The sequence below is a fragment of the Herpailurus yagouaroundi genome, unplaced genomic scaffold (assembly GCF_014898765.1).
Source record: "Herpailurus yagouaroundi ecotype Mexico unplaced genomic scaffold, PumYag 355, whole genome shotgun sequence".
In the NCBI taxonomy this organism is placed as follows: domain Eukaryota; kingdom Metazoa; phylum Chordata; class Mammalia; order Carnivora; family Felidae; genus Herpailurus; species Herpailurus yagouaroundi.
Genome location: NW_024412572.1, coordinates 7812708 through 7820292, shown reverse-complemented (window position 1 = coordinate 7820292; position 7585 = coordinate 7812708). Strand labels below are relative to the sequence as shown.

General features: G+C 44.7%; 1 protein-coding gene and 1 long non-coding RNA gene across 26 annotated transcripts in view; one reads left to right on the top strand and one right to left on the bottom strand.

The window, feature by feature from the left end:
* Nucleotides 1–7585, bottom strand: part of CACNA1C (calcium voltage-gated channel subunit alpha1 C) — a 761926-nt gene that overhangs the window by 666886 nt on the left and 87455 nt on the right. The gene's annotated exons all lie outside the window — the stretch shown is intronic.
* LOC121022117 (uncharacterized) overlaps nucleotides 1–7585 on the top strand; it is a 15277-nt gene that overhangs the window by 2583 nt on the left and 5109 nt on the right. The window contains exons 2-3 of one of the 3 annotated variants that reach the window (XR_005786816.1): nucleotides 3156–4169; nucleotides 4749–4793. This is a non-coding gene — a long non-coding RNA (uncharacterized LOC121022117). The other 2 variants (XR_005786815.1, XR_005786814.1) reach the window with 2 other exon arrangements.

Genomic DNA, 7585 nt, shown 5'->3' with positions numbered 1-7585 from the left:
CCCCTCGCGCCCCGCCGCCGGCGCCGCGTCCCCCACCCCCACCCCGCCTGCCTCCAGCCCCCCGCCCTCGTTATCCTCGGCGGCACCGGCGTGTCCCTGCGCGGCAGACCACGACGGGAAGGCCTCTGTGAGCGGAATTCCAAGAGGGGAGAATACAATCTGCCCAACTACCAGAGTCTCTTTGCAGATCGGGCCACTGAACAAAACAGCAAAATGAGCCGTGATTCCGTGATTCTGTTTGATCAATTATAATCAGAGCGGTTGTAGAAGTGACATGTAGAGGCGAGGATGGGAAGAGGGGAGGGGAGAGAGAGAGAAAGGGCTGGAGAGGCGGGGCCTCGTAGGCTAGGCGGTGGTGCCCAGATGTCTGAACAGATTAATAGACCCAGGTTTTCCAATTCCTTGGAGGCAGCCGAGCACGTGTGCTACTAGGATATCCTTACCTACTTCTCTTAATTATTCCTGCCACTCCCGAAGGAATCTATTGAGCGTCTCTCCTTCCCGGAGAAGCAAACATTTCTCTCCATCACTGCAACCACAGCCAGTTCCAGGGCACCCCCTGCAGGCCCGGGCTGCTCTAGAATGGACCTTCGTCAGCTCTAGCAGGGGAACCTGCAATTCCCTCTGGGAAAACCTTTACCTTCCCGCCCTCAGACCGCCTCACTTCCCATCCACACTCATTCCTTGGGTGATCCCATCTGTCCTCATGCCTTTAAGCAACTGTCTATCTCAAATTTGTATCTCCGGCCCAGACTTCCTGAGTGCCAGGCTACACAGCCAACCTCAGTCTCCACTTGGGAGTCGGATAGACACCTCAAACCTGACATATCCAAACCCTGAATTCCTTATGTTCTGTGCCTTCCTCCTCACACAGCCTTCCTCATCCCAGCTGATGGGACCAAACACCTGGAGTCATTCTTGACTCCTTTCTCTCATCCTCCTACATCCCTTTTGTTCTACCTTCGGATAAATGCAGAATATTACCACTTCTCATTTCCTCCCCTGCTGCCCCCTTGGTCTGAGCCAACATCATCCTTCACCTGAGTTTCTGCAGTAGCTGATCCCGCTGGTGTACCTTTCCCTCCCCACCTTTGGTATATCCCTAATACAGTGGTCACAACGATCCATTTAAAATGTCACATCACTGTACTCCTCTGCTCAAAACCCTCCAGTGGTTCCCATTTCACTTAGTAAAAGCCAAGTTCCTTAGAGTAGCCTACAAACTCACCTGAACAGTAGTGCACACCTTCTCATCTCCTAGTGCTCGCCCACCTGCTCCAGCCACACTGAATCCTTGTTGTTCCCCAAGCACTTACAGGAATGATCTCTCCCACTGCCACTTTCTCTTTCTGTGTCTCTCTCAGTTCCTGTCTCCCCCTCTCCCTCCCCATCTCCATCTCCCTCCCTCTCCCTTTCCATCTCTCGTCTCTCTGTCTCTCTCTTTCTCTCTCTCTCTCTCTCTCTCTCACACACACACACACACACACACACACACACACACACATATTCCCTGAGCCCTTTGCTCTAACTGTCCCCATTGAGAAACACTCTTTCCTCAGATGTCCAGTTGGTGAACTCCCTCACTTCCTTCAAAACAGTGGGGAAATGTCACTTTCTCAATGAGGCTCATCCTAACCACCATATTTATTTAATTTATTTATTTATTTGTTTGTTTGTTTTTGAGAGAGAGACAGACAGACAGAGCGTGAGCAGGGGGAGGGCAGAGAGAAAGGGAGACACAGAATCCGAAGCAGGCTCCAGGCTCTGAGCTGTCAGCACAGAGCCCAACACGGGGCTCGAACTCACAAACTGCAAGATCTTGACCTGAGCTGAAGTCAGACACTTAACCGACCCAGCCACCCAGGCGCCCCCTAACCACCATATTTAGTATGCAACCTGTCCAACCTCCCCCCAGGACTGCCACTCTCCCCTTTTCTCTAGTTTTTACATGGTATTTAATCCGTAACGTAATAAAGCCTACTTATTCATTAATTATATTATTTATTGTCTTTATGCCCCCACTAAAATGTGAAACCCATGAGGACAGAGATCTTTGTCTATTTTGTTCACTATTATATCTCAAGTGCATAAAACAATGTCTGGCAGACAGTAGTTACTTAATAAATATGCATTGAATGAATGAATGAGTGAATGAATGAATGAGTACCTGAAATGGTTTAGGAGTACTAAAATTCACTGCATCAAAATATTTCCCACTGTCCCCTGCCTGGTAGCTGAAATCCCACCATTCCATCTTCATTCCTTTGGCCAAGGGTTTTGGCCCCAGTTGAAAATGCAAATGCCCCCTGGGAGAGGCATTACACATTATCAGTCATCCTCATTCTCCTGTGAACAGTCTAGATTATTCAGTGCCTACCTTTAGAAAAGCAGCCTAGATTTAGAAACAGTCTAGATTTTGTTGGTTACAAAAGAAATCTGACTTCTTCACCTTTCTGGTGTTTTCATACTCAATTTTCAACCTAACAGAAAAAATTAGAAATGACACAAATCTAAATATCTCTTCCACTTAGTTTCAGGATGCACAAAGAAAAATGAACACACAAAGAAAAATGAACACAGTTCTCTTCCTTAAGGCCTTCCTTATAGGCCTATGTCAGAGTGATAAGTGATCACACCATTGAGTGATCTGCACTGTGTAAGTGTTTTACAGGCCTCACTCATGTAATCCTCATTGCAGCACTAGGTGCAATAGGTGATGTGATATTGCTCTTCGGGTCCCCATTTTATAGATGTGGAAACTGAGACTTAGAGACTTCAGTTACATGTCCAAGGTCACCCAGCAGGTAAACTGTAGAGTCTGGATTTAGCCTAGGAGTGTCTGACTCCAAACATCTACTCTTGGAGAGGATGTTTGAGAGTGATCTGGGGTGGGTAGAAGGATGAAGAGTTTAAAATGATAGTAAAATGACCGCAAAATGTGCTTCAGAGAATTCAGAGCCTGATAACAGAACAGAGTATATGTATGTGGGGGGGGGGCGGGGGGCGTGAGGGGAGGGCACATGCTGGATTTATAGCCAGGCTTTTCTAAAGGTAGGCACCGTATAAATCTAGCAAGTAAATATTACCTTCATGCTTCTTTAGTTTCATTTTTCACTTCTCTATTCAGCTGTGAAATGTGTTCTTTCCTTTTCCAGAAAAAAAGGTATTTCCTAAATATTTGGTCTTGCATTGTACACCTGTATCCCTGGAACCTTTGGAACACAGCCCTTGGTGCTCTCTCTCGAGGTAACAAATTCTGAACCTGACAAACGAAAACCACTCTGAATTCTGATTTGAGGATCTGGGAGGTGATGGGAGCAGAGGGCGAAGTCTTTCTATCTCTTCCATTGCCTGTCTGATTCCCCAGCTGAAGGTGTGTTCTCCTCTCCCACGGTTCTTCATTTGTGCCCTCTGTCTACATGCTGGTATGTTTGTACATAGTATTATATTTGTATATGAATGTGCCTTTTCTCCACCCCCACTGCATTTCAAATGTCTTAAGGAAGAGAACTGTGTTCATTTTTCTTTGTGTATAGCATAATGTTTTGTACATTATGGACACTCAATGATTCACTCTGGAAGAGATTCCCTAATGTAACCACAAATATTTACTATACTTAATTTGTTAATTATGGTGTATGTGTAAAAGTGAAAGCCTTGGTGAAAGGCTTGGGAACAATCTAAATATTCAATTTAGAAGGTTGATTAAATAATATCAGAATAGAGGTAGGTTATCTACATATAAAAAGTCATTTGTTCTTCAGAACAGCCCTCTGAAGGAAGTACTATTTCCCCATTTTGCAGGTGAGGCAACTGAGGATAGCTAACTCGCCTGCCCATTTTCACAGCTAGCAAATGTTGGAAGACCTTGGAATTGAACCCCTGTAGTCTGTCTTCAGAGACTATGCCATTAACCACTTCATAGATAAACTAGGTACATTCATGCTGTGGAATTCTTACGCAGATGTAAACAATGTTAAGGAATAATATTAATGACATGGAAAAGGCTATTCACACTAAAAGAAAAACAGGTTATAAAATATCATGTATGCTAAGATTCTATTTTTCTTGAATATTTGAACTAGGTGTATACTTGAACTAAGAAAAAGACTACAAAGTCTTCACACCAAAATGTTGACAAGAGCTTTCTTTGGGAAGTAGGATCACAGGTACATTCTTCTTTTTTTCTGTCTGAGCCAAGGCTGCCAGGGAAGAAGTGAGTCAGAAGGCTCTGTCTCAATGTGCCTTCCAAGAGGTTACCTACCCTCTGTACCTCAGTAAGGCCATGTGCATCAGTGAAGTGGCACCATTGGAACATCGGTGCAGCGGTTTTGCATCAGGCCAACTTAACTAATTCCTTCCTAGAATTACCTTCTGTATGTAGTTCCTCAGGATTGCCTACAACAGATATTTGTGGAGCATTCGGAAGGTAGAAGTGAAACGGCAGCTTTCATGTTGTGAAGGTCAGTGTGTGGCTACGGGGGCTGCTTCAAACTTGTCAACACATTGTGACCCATCCGGGGACTTTCCCTGTTGGTGTGGGCCCACAGCCTTCCCCAGCTCCTGCCACATCTTCCCCTTCAGCTACTCTGAGTCTGGAGCAAAGCTTATGTCCCGTTCTGTGGTAAAGGGTACCAGCTTTTGGTTTCAAAGTCAAGGTTGAAAGTGGCAAGAGAAAAATAAAAGTTCCTTTGGGGGTTTCACTTTCGCCTCACTCTCTCCCACCTCACATCTGGCTTTTCTTCCAGACTTCTGGCCCTGCTGATCTATAGCTACTTCAGACCCATCACTGGGTAAGTCTCAGCCCTACAACCAATCCCTTCCTCCCTGTCACCCCCAGTACTCATGAGGGTACTGCTTCCTTAATCAAACCTAACTGATTCATCCCAGCATTTCCCAGGTCACTTGCCTAGATGTTTTCAGGAGTAAATAGTGCCCAGAACATAGGTGCTCTTTATATATACTTGTTGAATTCAGACTAAGTAGCATCACTTAATAACACCTAGTGAGTGTCTGGTACCATGGCAGGTGCTTTAACCATGGTTAAGAGCCTGGTCTTTGGAGACAGGCCAAGCATAGAATCAGGCCCTCCCTCCTATAAGCTGTGGGAATGTGGACTCCTGACTTCAGCTCCTAATGCCCAGTTTCTACAAAATGGAACTAGCAATAGTACCTACCTCTCTAGAGTGCTTGGGAGAATTAATAATCCAGGTAAGGAGTGTGCAATGTGCTCATTTAAAGTTGTTATCATCCCTCATCCCCATAAGAAAGATTTATCAAGTGTCTAATATGTGACTCCACCACAGCCCTGCCAAAGAGACTCACCCCTGCCCATTTAAAACTATAAAGCATTTAAAAATATAAAGGTGCCTGAGTGATTCAGTTTGTTGAGTGTCCAACTCTTGATTTCAGCTCGGGTCATGATCTCAGCGTTTGTGAGATCAAGCCCCACATCAAGCTCCATGCTAGCAGCGCAGAACCTACTTGGGATTCTCTCTTCCACTCTCTCTGTCCCCCGCCCCCGCTCACATACTCTCACATTCTCTCTCTCTCTCTCTCTCTCTCTCTCTCTCTCTCTCTCTCAAAATAAGTAAATAAACACATTAAAATTGGGATTTGAACCCAAGTCTATGCAAATCCAGAGGCTGTGTGCAGTCCACTCTACTACACAAGACAATTCAGGTACTGGATCTAAAATGGAGGGGAGAGAAAGGCTTCAGGAAAACTCGCCCTACTCACAATTCAGTGAGCAGAGCTGAAGAGGGTGGAGTGATCCCTGCCCTCCTTTTGAGAGACCCACAATAACCCTGCTGCCTTCATAACCCATGTCAGTATTGAAGAACCTCTACTGACAGACTTCTTTTCTGTATCACATTGGAATCCCTCCTCCTCACCTACTTATCTAGAAGCCATAAGATAAAAACAGATTCCCGCTAACCCACTGGGTTGTCTTTATATATTGCATTTAAGGAGAGCTCTCCTGGCAGCTCAGCCCCAATTTCAATTCCAAAGAGGAGGCCAGAGTGTTTGAGGTGTGGGGGGAATTCAATCCTCATCCTAGAGCAAGCTTAAATGGCAGGGATAACGTTGTGGTAAAATACCCACCCTTGTGACTTTCAGCAATACTTAACGCCCAAAGGTAGAAAGCAGCGAGATGGTTGATGGCCCAATCCTGAAGACCAGCTGTTCTCGCAGGAGAATTCATATGCCACATGTGAGTTCAAATCATGGCACTCTCTTTTCTAACTCAGCAACTCAGCGGTCCAGGCTAAGTCACATAAGTAGCCTGTCCCCCTGTTTGCCCCCTCTGAAAAATGGGGCAAGTGGCCTCATCTCTTATGGCTCTTTGCAAAGAAAAGCTGATACCCAAAGAAGAGCTAAGTCATTAAAATGACTTTCTTGATTACTTGTCAAGGCCCTGAGAAAGTCAGCTTCATATGGATGACCTGCTGACCCTCAGAAGGAATCCCCTCAGTAAGTCTCAGAACCAGTCCAATATTGTGTCCACCTTTCAGGTGCTCAAGGGCCTTCACAGAGTGGAAGCCATTCCCACATGTATTAATGTCGTAGGGCTGCAATAAAAAATTACCACTAAATGGATGGTTTACAACAACAGAAATTTATTCTCTCAGATTTGAGGGCTGAAGTCAAAAAAATCCAGCGGGGTCATGCTCCCTTCAGGGTCTCCAGGGGACCATTCATTCTTTGCCTCTTCCAGTTTCTGGTGGCTGTTGGCATTCCCTGACTTGTGACCACATTACTCCAATTTCTGTCTCTGTGGTCACCATTGCCTCCACCTCTCCTGGCTGTCAAATATGCCTCTGCCTCACATTTAAGACATCATTTGTTGGTGGACTCACTGATAATCCAGGATGATCTCTTCATCTCAAGATCCTTCAGTTAATTACATCAACAAAGACTATTTTTCTGAATAAGGTAATATTCACAGGTTCTATGGATTAGGACATGGACATATATTTTGAGTAGTCTCCATTCAACTCACATACTACCTTCACTCAGACTAAGTCCCTTCACCCATTCTCATTTCAATCTCAAGTCCAATATTTACTAGTTACTGAAACTTGGGCAATCTCTCTCTCTCTCTCTCTCTCTCTCTCAGTTCTTCATTTATAAATGGAAATTATGGGCATATGTTAATACTTGAATGAGTGGCAAATAAACCCAGCGCAGTTGCTAGACTACAGAAGATACTCCTTTCCCTCAATACTCAACTTCACACATATAACAACTCGGTGGGGTAAACATTATCCCCAGTTTTTATTTAAAGAAATTGAACATTTGGGGAAGTTAAGTAACTTGTCCACACCAACTCAGCTGGGTAGGAGAGGACCTGACTTTAAACCCCATAGTTCATTTTGCTACTCAGCCTCCCTAACCTCTTTACCTTCTTAACTGTTCCAGGCCAATTCCAAAATTATTCCCTGTGCTGGATAGAATACGTTTTTCTTTTCTTTTTATTTTTTGAAATTTAATCTTAAGTTTTAATTTTATTTTAGAGAGAGAGTGAGCAGGGGAGAAGAGAGAGAGAGAGAGAGAGAGAGAGAGAGAGAGAGAGAGAGAGAGA